The following is a 17,032-nucleotide window of genomic DNA, read 5'->3' as shown; positions in this document are numbered from 1 at the left end:
CCAAACTAGTGTCTGTGTTCCTGTTTTTCATGAGGATGACGGCAGTTGCATTGCACGTTTAGTGTCGGCGTTGGCAGTTAAACATTCCATCATCCGCCAGATGCTGCAGTTATGAATAAAAAATGTCAGGATCATTTGGCTGCAGCTTTTTTCTCTTTCTCTCTCTCGCTCTTTCAAAAAAAACTAATCCATCCTGCAAAACCACAGATGTGGCAGATAAACGACTAGCAGTGTTCCAGAGGTTAGAAAAAAGTGACGCCTATCTTCCACAGTGATTGATAGCACACTGCATATGTTGTTTTAAGAGAAACGAAAGAAGCCAAGTTCAGTGTGACAAAATTATTAACTCATGCCATCATTTAGCCACAGTGAGTGACAGCATTTCTTAAAATCAAAAACTAATTAGGCACTGTTAAGCACAATAGGACTACACAAATATTTTCTAAATGTCAAAAGTTGAGCATTAAAACAACAGCATGAAATAAATGAAACCATATACTAATTAATAATTTATTAATTTATATAGCGCCAAATCACGAGTAATCGCCACAAGGCGCTTCACAAGCATTTAAAAGCAGAATAAAATGAAATAAGATTAAAATACAATAAAAATAAAAATTCAAAAAACCACAAAGTTAATTTTATAGTTACCATTTTGTATTGTAACCAAGGCTTTGAGATGGTACAAGCAAGAAACTAAATGTGAATCTTGATATTTTTTTAATATACTGGAACAGAAATGTTATTCGAAATAATGGTGTTGGGGTAATAGCGTTATGTTTTTGGTTTAGCTTAGTTTATTAGATGGTGCCAAATCACAACAAAGCCACCTCAAGGAAAAGTGGTAAGGAAAAACTCCCTCTGATGATATTGAGGAAGAAACCTCAAGCAGACCAGACTCAGAGGTGTGACCCACTGCTTAGGGCATTCTAACAGTTACAAGATTTTGGCAATTTTTACAAAACAAAACATAACACAACAAAAGATGAATTCATCGTTGTTGTGGTTTTATTACAGATTAACATATTTTGTACTCGCAGTGTACTTAGTGCAGAGTTGATGCCCTGTCTTCCTCTGTACATTGTGCACATTATTGAATAGGCAAGAAAAACTTACCAGCGACTGGCAGTTGTAAAATGTAGGTTGGCTTCCCTGTTTTAAACTACAGGAGATAAATATTGTACTATTTGCTGGATAAATGCTGTTCTTAGGCATCAACTTAATCAGTGTTTGATGAACAGGTTAACATGACGATGAGAAATAACGTAAGAAATAGTTTGCTAGCTAGTTAGGCTAAACAATGTGCCCAGAACAGCCTATCTTGTTAAATGTAACATTAGTGATAAATATGGCCTATATTAACAGATATTTGTTTAATAATGTCCAAAAGATGCATATTATGATGTCACACAGCCTGACATGGAATGTTATTAACTGGTATTTATTTTGGCTCTAACGAGTTCAGGAGTGATCATATTAAGTCAGAACCCAAAAGTGGAAACATTAAAATAATATTTCTGCTTGGAACGACTTGACTGGAAAAAAACATTTCTGGTTTGAAGCCCTGATTGTAAAATGTGTTCGACAGGCAGAACTTCACACAAAGTATCTGTGCAAAAATACTCTGCGAAAATGTTGTAAGAACACTCCAGTCACATGGAGCATGTGAGTAGATCATCTGCAGTGTCTTTTGTTTTTTCTCTTTGGTTGTGTTGCTGTTGCTCCCTGTTGGGCGCTCGCCCAGCAGCTAAGCCGTGACCCCGTTAACCACCTCTGCTAACAAGTACATCTATCTTACATCTGAGGGTCTCCCGGGAAGCACACTGTCCATCAGTGTGACTTACAACTTCTTTTCATCAACATTTAAATGTCTATAAACAAGTACTGTGAATTATATTGGCGACTGTTGAAGCCGTTATGCATTTGAATGGCGATTAAATGAACAAGCTGTGATTGAAGACTTTTCTGCTGGTGAAGTTGGTTAGAGCATAAATAGTTTTATCATGACAGGTATAAGCAAGTTTGCCACTTTGGCAGGATGTCGGAGTCGAAGCTTACCACTTATGTAAGTGAGGGATTCTTCACCAGACCAAACATCGAACCCCCCCCACCAGTTACAATATTGAATGTAGGGATGAAAACCGAGCATGTGGGGAAGGAGGGCAGTCGTCATTTTAGCAGAAGGAGACAGTGGGACCGGAGTTACAGCTTTTCATTAACCTGGAAACCACCTAGTTACATGGTTCATGGGCTGGTCTCAGCTCACTTGGAGGTAACAAAGGGTGTCGGGCGGCTTTTTCTGCAGGGGGCTATGTGCTTGGGGCACCCCATCTGACTCTGATCAGGTCTCCCCTCTCATTAGAGACTAACACAGAGCCCGCATTTCCCTTCATGTCGAGATCTTGTTACAGGGAGCTCCACCCTCTGACACATGCATGCACAAATGCACTCGGCATCCTTCTGAAAGCAACCTCTCATCATCCTCCACCTCCACCAAGAGACTGAAGTGCCGCTTTCTTTCCTCGTGTCTGAACGTCTGCAGTCTCCATGACGTGCCCATGAGCCCTTGTGTTGACCATAATAAGCCCCTGAATATCCTCATATTTAAAGTTTTGAAAGAATCCGTTCTTTGCCACTCCCTTGCTGTTGCGTATTACCTTTTTTACACAGGCTTTCTCTCGTTGTTTTTGTCTCTTGTGCTCTCCTGTTCTGAATCCTTCATTTATAAAATCCACTTGTCGCCCTCCCACTCAGCACTCACTCTCATTCCTCTGCTTAGTTGTTATTTATGCTCTTATTGCATTTCAGTAGCCTCATTTTTAATAGTAACTACATAAACTGTTTATAAGCTCTTTTGACATAACCTCATCCACTTTCCTCTAACTGACAGAGCAGGGAAGAGGTTAGCTTATCATTCCTGTCTGTATGTCTGTCTGTCTGTTCTTCTGATGTTAGGATATCTGATAAAGTGGTGGATGGATTATGACCAGCGTTTGGTGAACAAATTTGCCCTCGATTCAAGGAAAGACAGATTGAAATTTTGCCTGTAATCCTGATCTGCCTCAGAACCTTTACTTTTGTTTAAGTTCTTTATCATTGTGAGATAGATTTTCTCTTTATCTGTTTCTTTAATGGAAGATGGTTGACCTTGCTGAGATAAAACACATTCCATGTATCCCTCTGTGTGAGTAACCCAAGTTAAAGAACTGGGAACTGCTGTGCAGTGGACAATCCCTCGGTACCTCAACACAACAGCCATACATACCAACTAATTGGGACATTCTGAAATCTATTAGCAGGAACCTTAGATGATTGTTGAGGGACCTTTCAGAGGTTTAGACCCCTGATAGACAGTGGTCCTTAATCTCTTCCAAAGATGAGATTTTAAACTCCCTCTTAACCTTCATAAGGCATGTTGCCCTCCGCTAGAAGGCCGCAGTAAGTTACTCCTATATGTTCAAAAACTACATACTGGGATGTGCCAAGTTAAAACTGCCAGGGGTGAGTGTTGGTGCCTACTCTGTCCACTGCTTGCTTCGACCGTGTGATTGGTTGGGTCGTGGAGTCCATTAACTTGGGTGCCTTGATTTTGTGTACGATATCCTTTTGTGACATCAGTGCCTAACTTGTTTGCAGTACTCGTGAAGCTGATTGAGAAGTGAAGGTTTTATGACTGTCCTCAATCAACATAAAACTCCAATCTTTCAATGTCTTCTCTGTCTACTCAGCTGTAGATTGCCCATCCTGGCTGGAGAGGCAACCTGCATCAGACTGGGGTTCCATCCCTCTCGATCACTTCATGCTATGGAATCCAGAGATGAGCTCTGGCTTGATGGGCCTTGTGGCCAATACAGTACTTACTTTCAATGACTTCCTGGACTGATATCATCAGTGTGTGTCTATATGATCTATATGATGAACATTTCCAACCAGTTGAGAGAGTCACTTCTCTTGGTAGAACGTGTGGAGTCATGAGGTTGTTGGATAGAGGTGTTTGGCAGTACCCGCGTGTTTGCAGTAGATGAAGGCCTTCCAAATCCTGGTGCTTCTGACCTCCCTTTATGATTTTGAGATCTGGATGCTAACTCGTGATGACAACAAGATGACAACTGTGTGGGTTCCAGTCCATGTGGCGTCATGCATCTCATTATGCTTGTGCTCATATAGCATATTCTAACAAGCCAGGCAATCAGGACACAGCCAAACAATTTACTGGACAACACCTGTGAACTAACTGGCAAATAGTTTCATTGCTGTCTTTGAGCTCAGACAGAAGTGATATAGATACCTAGCAGGTTGTGAAACTCAAATGTTGGTTACAGTGTAATGTCAGTTATGGCAATAATGCTGTGTGCCACATTTCCAGATGCACAATCCAGTATGTAGGTGCCTCAGTTCTGAGATTATTTTCATTTTCAGTACCTGAAAAACACTTTGTGTCTCTGCACTAAAATAGTCCATCTCTCGCTGTCCATCCATCCCAATCATTAAAGATAAGACAACATCCAGTTTTTCCTTGTTGGTGCAGAAAAAAAATATATAATTTTTTTTTTTTTTTTTTTTTTACTTTTCATGGCAAGTGTCATGGCAGTATACGGGTGCCACATTTGTAGCAGTGGTGGCTGAATTTTACATTATCCTCTCATTTGAACTCAAAGAGCCATCCGGTTGACAGTCTGCTGCTTACAGACAATGTGTAGTTGTGTCAAAAATAATAACAGTGTGAATAAAATAATAACAAGTGAATAAAGCTCAAAACCCTTATAATAGCTTGTATTTCCATACACAGAAATACATTAGGAGCACTGCACATTCTGTTCCAAATCAAAACGTGAAGAAAAATGTATCAAATTTGTTCTTTACAGAAAATGAAGAAATAAAGAAAATGATAGACTGCTCAGCTAAAATGATCTCAAATGCTTTGAAATGCCAACCAAAGCCACAAAGACATGAAAGAAAATGGAAACCCACCATTCAAATGAATCAAAGAATAGCCACATTGGCAAAGACTCAGCCACTGATCAGCACCAGGGTGATCAAAGAAGGTCTAAAGCTACCTGTGAGTACTGGAACAATTAGAAGATGCCTATGTAAAGCCAAGCAAGAAGCCCTATTATTGAAAGGACGACATGTGCTGAAGAGGTTACAGTTTGCCAAAGAACACACTGACTGGCCTAAAGAGAAACAACATTTTGTGGACCGATGAAAGAAAGATTGTTCTTTTTGGGTCTAGGAGTTGCAGGCGGTTTCTCAGACAACCTCCAAAAACTGAATTCAAGCCACAGTACACTGTGAAGACAGTGAAGTATGATGGAGTAAACATCATGATATGTGGATGTTTCTCATACTATGGTTTCTGGCCTATTTATCACATAGCAGGAATCATGGATCAGTTTGAATACATCATAATACTTGAGGAGATCATTTTGCATTATGCTGAAGAGGAAATGCCCTTGAAATGGGTGTTTCAACATGACAGTGACCCCAAACACACAAGCAAGTGAGCAGCATCCTGGTTCCAGACCAACAAGATTAACATTATGGAGTGGCCAACCCAATCCAGAGACTTTAATCCAATAGAACACTTGTGGGGTGATGTCAAAAATGCTGTTTATGAGGTAAAACCAAGAAATCCAGAGGAACTGTGGAATATAATTCAATCGTCCTGGGCTGAATACCTGTTTACAGGTGCCAGAAGTTGGTCAACTTCATTCAACACAGATGCAAATTAGTTCTCAGAAACAGTGGTAATACAATTAAATAGCGTTCTTCAGTTTATACAGTAAATGTTTGAGTTTGTAAGAAAAATGCAGACTATTTCTTTGAACAGCCCAATATTCCAGCTTCAAAGTTGTGGCTGCGGCAGTAGTAAGTCTGCACATGTGCACTCTTCGACTGTCCCTTTAGCTGGTTCTGAGTTTATAGTTTGAGAAGTGCTTATTTATTAATATATGAATTCATTTTATTCATGTTATGGGCATAGACCTAGCAGCTCATCCCACACTTCCTGCAATTTGTTTCTATTGTGTATTTTTTTTATAATTATACTGCACTAGCTGGGGTACCCGGCGCTGCCCGGGTTAACCTGTTTTAGATTTAAGCCAAATGCCAATCATTTTCATCAAAACAATTGCCCAGTATTTGTTTTTGTTATGCTGATGTCTTGTAAATATAAGAGTTAATGGGCTAAAGTTTGTCCAGCAGAACTATAAAGAGGTGGATTCCCCAAACTAAGTGGAAATACTTGGTTAAAAGACAAACACATTTGAAGACCTTCATGCAGACTTTGTTTTGCAATCAAATTTATAACAAAATTACACACAAAAGGTAGGTAACAGTAAATGTAAATATCAGTGAATCAAAATTGAGGTAGTGGTGTATTTCACTGTTTTTACATTGCAATTTTACAAACATATATACAACCCCTGGCAAAAATTATGGAATCACCGGCCTCGGAGGATGTTCATTCAGTTGTTTAATTTTGTAGAAAAAAAGCAGATCACAGACATGACACAAAACTAAAGTCATTTCAAATGGCAACTTTCTGGCTTTAAGAAACACTATAAGAAATCAAGAAAAAAAAATTGTGGCAGTCAGTAACGGTTACTTTTTTAGATCAAGCAGAGGGAAAAAAAAATATGGAATCACTCAATTCTGAGGAAAAAATTATGGAATCATGAAAAACAAAAGGACGCTCCAACACATCACAAGTATTTTGTTGCACCACCTCTGGCTTTTATAACAGCTTGCAGTCTCTGAGGCATGGACTTAATGAGTGACAAACAGTACTCTTCATCAATCTGGCTCCAACTTTCTCTGATTGCTGTTGCCAGATCAGCTTTGCAGGTTGGAGCCTTGTCATGGACCATTTTTTTCAACTTCCACCAAAGATTTTTAATTGGATTAAGATCCGGACTATTTGCAGGCCATGACATTGACCCTATGTGTCTTTTTGCAAGGAATGTTTTCACAGTTTTTGCTCTATGGCAAGATGCATTATCATCTTGAAAAAATGATTTTATCATCCCCAAACATCCTTTCAATTGATGGGATAAGAAAAGTGTCCAAAATATCAACGTAAACTTGTGCATTTGCTGATGATGTAATGACAGCCATCTCCCCAGTGCCTTTACCTGACATGCAGCCCCATATCATCAATGACTGTGGAAATTTACATGTTCTCTTCAGGCAGTCATCTTTATAAATCTCATTGGAACGGCACCAAACAAAAGTTCCAGCATCATCACCTTGCCCAATGCAGATTCGAGATTCATCACTGAATATGACTTTCATCCAGTCATCCACAGTCCACGATTGCTTTTCCTTAGCCTATTGTAACCTTGTTTTTTTCTGTTCAGGTGTTAATGATGGATTTCGTTTAGCTTTTCTGTATGTAAATCCCATTTCCTTTAGGCAGTTTCTTACAGTTCGGTCACAGATGTTGACTCCAGTTTCCTCCCATTCGTTCCTCATTTGTTTTGTTGTGCATTTTCGATTTTTGAGACATATTGCTTTAAGTTTTCTGTCTTGATGCTTTGATGTCTTCCTTGGTCTACCAGTATGTTTGCCTTTAACAACCTTCCTATGTTGTTTGTATTTGGTCCAGAGTTTAGACACAGCTGACTGTGAACAACCAACATATTTTGCAACATTGCGTGATGATTTACACTCTTTTAAGAGTTTGATAATCCTCTCCTTTGTTTCAATTGACATCTCTCGTGTTGGAGCCCTGATTCATGTCAGTCCACTTGGTGCAACAGCTCTCCAAGGTGTGATCACTCCTTTTTAGATGCAAACTAACAAGCAGATGTGATTTGATGCAGGTGTTAGTTTTGGGGATGAAAATTTACAGGGTGATTCCATAATTTTTTCCTCAGAATTGAGTGATTCCATATTTTTTTCACTCTGCTTGGTCTAAAAAAGTAACCGTTACTGACTGCCACAATAATTTTTCCTGATTTCTTATAGTGTTTCTTAAAGCCAGAAAATTGCCATTTGAAATGACTTTAGTTTTGTGTCATGTCTGTGATCTGCTTTTTTCTACAAAATTAAACAACTGAATGAACATCCTCCGAGGCCGGTGATTCCATAATTATTGCCAGGGGTTGTATATATATATGCATATACATATGAATACATATATGTATTCAGACAGGAAGGCAAACTGGGTTGTACAGGACAGTCAGTACTTAACAGTTGAGAACATAAAGTAGCTGAAGGAAGGAATTAAATAAACAGAGATGGCCAACACATATACAAGGTCTGTTAGAAAAGTATCCGACCTTTTTATTTTTTTCAAAAACCTGATGGATTTGAATCACGTGTGCTTGCATGAGCAAACCTTGAACCTTCGTGCGCATGCGTGAATTTTTTCTCGCCTGTCCATTGCGTCATTTGCTTGTAAGCAGCCTTTGTGTGAGGATGGGTGGAGTCTCTTGTCGTTTTTTCTTTGCAAGGAAATGGCGGAACAACTGGAGCAGCACGACTGCATCAAATTTTGCCAGAAACTGGGTGACAGCCAGGTGGAAACCATTCGGAAGATTCAGGTTTTTGAAAAAAATAAAAAGGTCAGATACTTTTCTAACAGACCTCGTACAGGGCTGGAAATTGGAATCTGCCTGGTCATACCCACAGCCGGCTATTTTGGGGGTAATTTTCAGTTCAACTTTTTTAAAAAATGGTACCAGTTTGTTCCCAATGTCATGAGGATTTAGAATATATAGTTTTTAGGGATACATATTATAGTTTGGGAGTTTATCCCAGACAGACAGAAGTGGCAGCATGAAAAGCACATGTTACAACAGTGGATGGTCTTACATAAATGGCTATTTTGTTGGTAACTTTTAGTTCAACTTTTAAAAAATGGTACCAGTTTGTTCCCCATGTCATGAGGATTCAGAAATATATATAGTTTTTAGGGCTACATATTATAGTTTGGGAGTTTATTGCACATGGTACAACACTGTATGGTCTTACATAAATGGCTATTTGGGGGTAATTTTCTGTTCAACTTTTTAAAAAAAATGGTACCCGCTTGTTCCCCATGTCATGATTCAGAATATATATAGTTTTTAGGGCTGTATATTATAGTTTGGGAGTTTATCCTGGACTGACAGAGAGACAGACAGACAGACGTAGCCCTTTATGTATATAGATTATGCAGTTCTGTGAACTGTGCTGTATGACACATTTAACTGTCAGAGTTAATCCAAAAAACTTAAGCCTGCCAGCAGCCTGTTTCAAGCTTGATTAGAAAAACCTGGTGCCGGCCGTTGTGCGCAATGGTATCCATGGCAACAATGTCCATTTGGTCACAGCACGCATGAAAGTGTGCCCCACTTAGGGGCTTGAAAGTGATCTTTGATGAGGGCTTTGACAGATTACGTGCAGCCTTTTTGGGAGACCATGCAACAGCATTGAGGATGGCCCAAAGGTTTCACTCCTTTCCTACCCCCTCCATGCCTTGTTGCCCCCAACTGCTTGGTGAACCCCAGTGCACTTGTGGAAGAATCCCTAACACAACCCTATAAACAGCGGGGCACAAAGCTGCAGTAGCAGCAGCCTGATACTGTAGCTGATCTGAACTTGTAAAGGGTCAAGCAGGTCAGAGGTCATCAAACTGGCTCCTAATCCCCCTGGCGCTGTGGTTGTGGGATGAGTCTTTACTCAGTGTAAACTCAACCACATGCCGCAAGCAGATTCAACCCACACTCAGTCTATACATCACTGCGAGTCCAGTGCAAAGATCAGACGGCAAGTATTTTCATGAGCACAGCAGCATACCTGGCTGGAAGTCTCTAAACCTTGGAAAATGCAGTAATCATACACAAATTATTTTTGAATAAAAGCATTTTTGCCTCAAAGGGGTCATGTTTGAAGAGTCTGCAAGGACCTGTTATGTGAAAATTGTGATGTTGTTTTACAAGGCAGGATTGAGAACTTTCCATCAAACATTCTTTGTGCAAACCCAAGATTAGGATGTGGTAATGACATGATTAGACCCAGATGCAGCAGATCAAACTGAAACTGTGTAAAATTGATTAAAATTGAAAATGATATGATACCAAAATTTGAACCGCTCTCCGCTCATGTCAAGGAAGATAGCAAGGCACCTACAACCCCAATTCCAGTGAAGTTGGGATGTTGTGTAAAATGTAAATAAAAACAGAATACAATGATTTGCAAATCCTCTTCAACCTATATTCAATTGAATACACCACAAAGACAAGATATATAATGTTCAAACTGATAGACTTTTTTGTTTTTGTGCAAATATTTGCTCATTTTGAAATGGATGCCTGCAACACATTTCAAAAAAGCTGGGACAGTGACAACTAAAGACTGGGAAAGTTGATGAATGCTCAAAGAACACCTTTGGAAACAGGCGAGTGTCATGATTGGATATAAAAGGAGTATCCCCAAAAGTCTCAGCTGTTCACAAGCAAAGATGGGGCGAGGATCACCACTTTGTGAACAACTGCATGAAAAAATAGTCCAACAGTTTAAGAACAATGTTTCTCAATGTTCAGTTGCAAGAAATTTAGGGATTCCATCATCTACAGTCATAATATAATCAGAAGTTTCTGAGAATCTGATGAACTTTCTACACATAAGCAGCAAGGCCGAAAACCAACATTGAATGCCCGTGACCTTTGATCCCTCAGGCGGCACTGCATTAAAAACCACCATCATTGTGTAAAGGATCTTACCACGTGGCTCAGGAACACTTCAGAAAACCATTGTCAGTTAACACAGTTTGTTGCTACATCTACAAGTGCAAGTTAAAACTCTACCATGCAAAGCGAAAGCCATATATCAACAATATCCAGAAACGCCGCTGCCTTCTCTGGGCCTGAGCTCATTTGAAATAGACAGACGTAAAGTGGAAAAGTGTGCTGAGGTGTGATGAGTCCACATTTCAAATTGTTTTTGGACAAAAGACGAAAAAGACCATCCAGATTGTTATCAGCGCAAAGTTCAAAAGCCAGCATCTGTGATGGTATGGGGGTGTGTTAGTGCCCATGGCATGAGCAACTTACACATCTGTGATGACACTATCAGTGCTGAAAGGTACATCCAGGTTTTGGAGCAACACATGCTGCCATCCAAGCAACGTCTTTTTCAGGGACGTCCCCGCTTATTTCAGCAAGACAATGTCAAGCCACATTCTGCACGCGTTACAACAGCATGGCTTTGTAGTAAAAGAGTGCGGGTACTAGACTGGCCTGCCTGCCTGCAGTCCAGACCTGTTGCCCATTTAAAATGTGTGGCACATTATGAGGCGCAAACTATGACAACGGAGACCCCGGACTGTTGAACAATTGAAGTTGTACATCAAGCAAGAAAGGAAAAAATTCCACCTACAAAGCTTCAACAGTTAGTGTCCTCGGTTCTCAAATGCTTATTGAGTAGTGTTAGAAGGAAAGGTGACATAACACAGTGGTAAGCATACCACTGCCCCAGCTTTTTTGAAATGTGTTGCAGGCATCTATTTCAAAATGAGCAAATATTTGCACAAAAACAAAGTTTATTAGTTTGAACATAAATAACATAAATATTGAACATAAATATCTTGTCTTTGTGGTGTATTCAATTGAATATAGGTTGAAGAGGATTTGCAAATGATTGTGTTCTGTTTCTATTTACATTTTACACAACATCCCAACTTCATTGGAATTGGGGTTGTGTGTAGAAATTCGTACTTGTGTTCATGTCTCAACTGAAGTGAACAGAATCTGCTGTTATGGAAATGGTTGGGAGGCGACATCTGCAATTTTGTAATTTCATATCTAGCAAAATTCCTCTGTCACTTTTTATTGGTCTGTAACAAGACTGACAGGATGAACACCAGTATCCCATGACATTTGGTGTTTTATCATAGATGTAAAAAATGGAAACTAATGGCATCCCAGTTGTTGCCATCAAACTGTAATTTCTGGAAGGACTCAAAACCTGGAATCGGTGGAGTCAGAGGAAAAAGATAGTCCCATGAAATTTCTTCTACTTGATGAATTTCATGCTGTACTTTTTCCCAATACTGTTGTTCAGCAGACGTGTTCTGGGTGCTACACTGTTAGACACTTGCATGGAGTGGGTTCTGGGTAGGTTTGTGGAATCCTGCAATTTAGGTACTTTGTTGGGGATGAAATGCTTACAGACCTTGACTTTGTGGACGATGCTGTGTCTTTTTCAGAGTTGATGGATGCTGTAAATGCACCTTACAACTTGAGAAGCTGACTTGAGGAGTCAAAGTGTCTGGGTTTCCAATGGTTGATGGACTTGGCCATCAGATATTTATCTGTATGTGGCAAAAGTGTCAAACTTGTATAGACATTTGCTTCTCTTGCCAACAACATTGATGATGTCTTTGGACCTTCTGCCTTTGAGATCAGTAGACACCTGGGAAGAGCTTACTGAGGCATGCGGTAGCTGGACAGAGGTGTTTGGCAATGCTGATAACTTTGCAGGAGGAAAACTGTCCAGGTTTTAGGGTCCTTGTGCATCCTGTCTTGCTGTATGCTTGTGAGACTTTGTTGCTAACCAGTGACTGAAGGTCACAACTCCATGGCTTTAGTACTAGGTCCCTTTAGAGGATCTTTGGGTACTGCTGTACCACGTGACCGGATACTTCGGGAGACACGGATGAGGAGTATCACTTGATTCATGAGAGAACATCAGCTGTGACATTTTGGGCATGTGGCACCCAGCACACATACTGCAGCAGATAACAGAATATTTACACAGGCATCCCTCAAATGATGATACAAGCATCCAAGTTGGCACAAGTATTTCTTAAACATTATTGAAAAACTGAGAATCCACTTGAATTTTCAATAGGCGGCCAGGTCGTGGTCAATTGAAGAATTGCACTGGTCACAATTAAAAAATGTTTGAATCATATTGAAAGCTATACCACATTATTTGTCTGAACAGAAATATTCCAAAAAGGTATAGTTTGGACTATCTATGACTGAATGTTATGGGGTAAAAGCAGCAATAATGGTAACAAAGGTCAGCTTTAGTTTGTACAGGGCTCGGATGTTAAAGTTCCTCCAAATATTGTAAAATGTGATGCAGATTATTGGTTGAGTTAATAGGGTTTTAAAAAGGAATATTTTGCAAAATCTGTCATGCTTAGTTATCGCATTACAGGGTAACATATGTCACATGCCATAGAATCCAATGGACGTCGACCTTTACCCTGCAGACCAAGCATTTAACACAGTAAAAACTATTCAATTTATTAATCCTATTAGTTCAACCAATAATTTGCACCACTTTGTACCAAAACTGCAGCTTTAACTTCTGACTCCTGTACAAACTGAAATTGACCTTTTGGCAGTTTGGTTTGCACTTCTCAGTTCAACTTACTAGTCCTGGATGAGATACCTGGAGATTTACTATTGTTCAGGAAGTACATTCCTGGTCAGACTTATTGAATGTGCATGAACATTTCAAAGTAACTGAATACATCTTGGACCTCATGAGCAATCATTAAGAATTACAAACAGCATGGTACTGTACAGTGAATCTGTCTGAAGTAGGTGGTTCTTACCCTCCTCCTAAGACTCATACTACATAACCTCAAGATCCACTGTTTTAATCAGGATCAAGAGTTCATTCCAATTCTTTGGGTTCTCATTATCTCATGTTCACAATCTAATGAAGGCAAAATACCACAACAGTCCTTAATCATCGCTTTTAAAATTGTCACAGAAATTACAGATTGTGTAATTTGCATACTATTGTGCAAACAATAGTATTCAAATTACATTGCACTTTAATTTCAGTCAACCCAGAGTGTCTTGAGACTGTAGTACTGAATCCCTGCTGCCTCTCTATAGCATAAATCTTGATCAAAATGTAACATTTTATTATGAAACTCACGTTACACACCATCAGAGGAGTGTCCAAAAACATTTATGCAAATAAAAGTTGGGTGGAACCAGTGCAACCAGTCTTCATCCCAGCTGTCCTTGTGGTGCTTTACATAGATCTTTTCCGGTTCCTCCACGTCCTTATCTCCTCAAAACCACAAGTCCTTTTTATCAGTATGAGAAAGAATTCAGAGTAACCCACAAATGCCGCAGTACTCGACACCAACTGTGATGATCTTTTCTCTTTTCCTGCCGCGTGTTCCATTACGCAGGCTGTCCCAGGCTCAGTGTGCTTGTGATGCCTGTCCTGATCCAGATCAAACTCTGGCAACCTGCCGTGTCACAAGCACCAGAGGTTTATCACCAACCCCTGTTCTCCAACATGTCGTCTCCTTGTCTTCATTGTCTTATTCCTTTCTCCGGAAGCCAAACTTTATTGGTCTCCTGCTGCCACAATCAACTTTTTTAATGGTGTTTTGAAATCAACATCATCTTACTTCTTGGACTTACTGCAGTTTAGAAAAGCAACAAATGAGTTCAAAGGACCTTTTCTTTAATTGGTCACACACTTTTTTGATGAAAGCATGAATGGATTGCTTTAGTTATTAAATTGGTTGACCAGGTTGCCCTTGTTACATCATTTATGCTAGAAAAGGTTCTCAATGTCACAAACCAATGCATTAGACTTTTGCCATTTTTATGCAGATCCTCATTAAAGTTAACTGTTTGGCTGTAAAAAAAAAAAAAAGATTTTCCCTTTATGTTGGCTTCTACATTGTCACATGCACTTTGGATTTAGCATTTTTCCACTTTCATTATTTATTATTTTTTAACATATATTCAGTCAGTTTGAGTAAACCAAAAACGCTTAATGTTTACAATGTATTGTTATACAATACAGCAAAGTACGTCTCGCTAATATGAATGAAGACATTGTTTTTTTTTCCTTTTGTATTTGTCTGAATATTTAGTTGTCACTCTTTTAAAAAGTATAAATTTAAAATTCTATATTGTAACAAACAAAATCACTACATTCTATTCTTAAAACGGCCATGAAAGTTAGGGAATACTCCAAACTTTGATACTTTTAAAACAGACATGTCAAATCCGTGCACGTTCACCCCTTCCCATAAACATTTTTTGACACCATCATTAATCTCAATTCGGAATCTCACTACTCCATTTTTTCAATTTCAATTTATTTCATTTATATAGTGCCAAATCACAACAAAGACCTAGAGCAAGCACACAGGCGACAGTGGTAAGGAAAAACTCCCTCTGATGATTTCAGGAAGAAACCTCAAGCAGATCAGACTCAAAGGGGCGACCCACTGCTTAGGCCATGCTACTGACACAATAGACAATACAGGAAATTATACAGGAAATTTTGGGAGTCCATGCTGATGCACAAGACGGTAACAGCCTGTCTTGTTGGTTCCTGGTCTGGTGTCTTCTACCTTCTACCTTTCTGACTCCTCTATAGATGCCGAGAGTTTGTAATTTTATAGGGACTGGAGGTCTGGTAGAGAAGGTCTTTGTGGTTATTTATACCAGAATACATAGTCGCTCTCGCCTTTAAACTCACGTGGGCAGCTCAGGGCCTATAAAGAGAAAAGAGAGGGCCATTTGGTGGACTCGCAGGTCTCATCAACCCTCTACAGTATGACGGGTCTCTGCTAGTTTTAACCAGTGAATGAAGATATTTCTTCAAACTGTGACCTTCTTTCTTGTATCTTGTGTCTGCTGAGTGTGTAATCATAGTAACTGATTACAAGGCCAAGTCATCGTCCAAGAACATGATCTTTGTGCAAACCCACCAAAACATTTAACCAAGGCTGAGTGACATTTTATGCACCTCACCATCGTGAATATATCTTATTTTTCAACTATTGGTTGGTCTGATAGTTTACATTAGTGGCTTCCTAACAAGAGAACTGATTGTCCTTTTAGTCGATTATATTCCACTTCATGTGCCCTACTCTTTAGTCCTTGGATTTTATGGCAGGGTATGAGAGGGCCATGAGGAAATGAGGTGACCCCAAGGTCAGGAGCAGACTCAAGGGGCTGGAATCAGACCACGGTCCTGCCAACCTCATTCTCTAAGGGCCAGTTTGGGTCGGGGCAGGCGGAGCAAAGGAATGAATGGAGACCAGAGACAGAATGCCTTCCATCTTTGACCCCAGTGTCATGTGCCTTTAATTAAGCCAGATTTGAATTTGTTTACAAGCCCCAGTAGTCTTAAATCTTCCAAGTCTTTGCCATTCCACCACCCCCATCTCACTCGTCTACCATGACCCCATCCCCTCATGGCCAGAGTCATCTTCTCTTTAATATGGTGTCAGACATCTATTTATTGTGCTTTTTTAACTGGTTTTCACGAACGGGTTACAAGCTATTTGGGAATCCACCAAATACAATTGGAGGGACACCCCTCTAAGATGTTACTCTGTTAGTGATATGAAAGGCCGCTCACCCTGCTAAACCTCCCCTTTGCTGAAACCAAGGGGCTCTTTATGGCCCCGTCAGGCACCCGCATGGACGACTTACTGCTGACCTTGTGACCTGGCAGTTGATGCCATATGAGGAGAGAATCTTTCTTTCCCTTCTGTTTTGTTCAGTTCCGTCTTCCCAACAGTTGGTCTTTTTCCATTTGTAAGGGGGAATGGTTTAAATTTCTCTTCTTTTTTGTTTTTTAAGCCATGCAGTCTGACATGGTTTGAGTGGATTTCAAGATCAGTGCTATGACATCACATAATTACATCTTCCTTCTTGTGATCTTGGTGTACCAACACCTTGGCCTCTTCATCTCTAATACTGCAGTTTTTCTTGTTTTTTCACCCCAGCTGATTTTTGCACATAAAAAATTTACACACAGCTCACCAGCCTTTATTAGGAAGGTGCTAGTGTGTTTTTGATGCAACAAAAAGGCCTTCGACTGGCTCTGTCGTATTAAAAAATTTACACGTAACTGAAGAGCTGTTACATTTGGCTTACTAGCATGTTAGTAGCTGAAACTTTTGCTGCAAAAGGACTAGTCCTGTGGAGCCGAGTGGCTAATTGGATCAGTTGGGTTAAATAAATGTTTTGGTTCTGCCCTGCACTGGAAGGACCTGGTGGTAGGACATGCTCATCTTGCCGAAGGAAGTAGAAAAGTG

The 17,032-nt window shown here is 39.8% G+C and overlaps 1 protein-coding gene across 5 annotated transcripts in view; it reads left to right on the top strand.

Moving 5' to 3' along the window:
- The window catches only part of slc25a21 (solute carrier family 25 member 21), a 223,410-nt gene that overhangs the window by 157,900 nt on the left and 48,478 nt on the right, over positions 1-17,032 (top strand). The window lies entirely within an intron of this gene.

This window comes from Thalassophryne amazonica, chromosome 19 (genome assembly GCF_902500255.1).
Source record: "Thalassophryne amazonica chromosome 19, fThaAma1.1, whole genome shotgun sequence".
Classification (NCBI taxonomy): Eukaryota; Metazoa; Chordata; class Actinopteri; order Batrachoidiformes; family Batrachoididae; genus Thalassophryne; species Thalassophryne amazonica.
The sequence above is the reverse complement of the archived record's forward strand: the minus strand, read 5'-3'. Positions and strand labels throughout refer to the sequence as shown.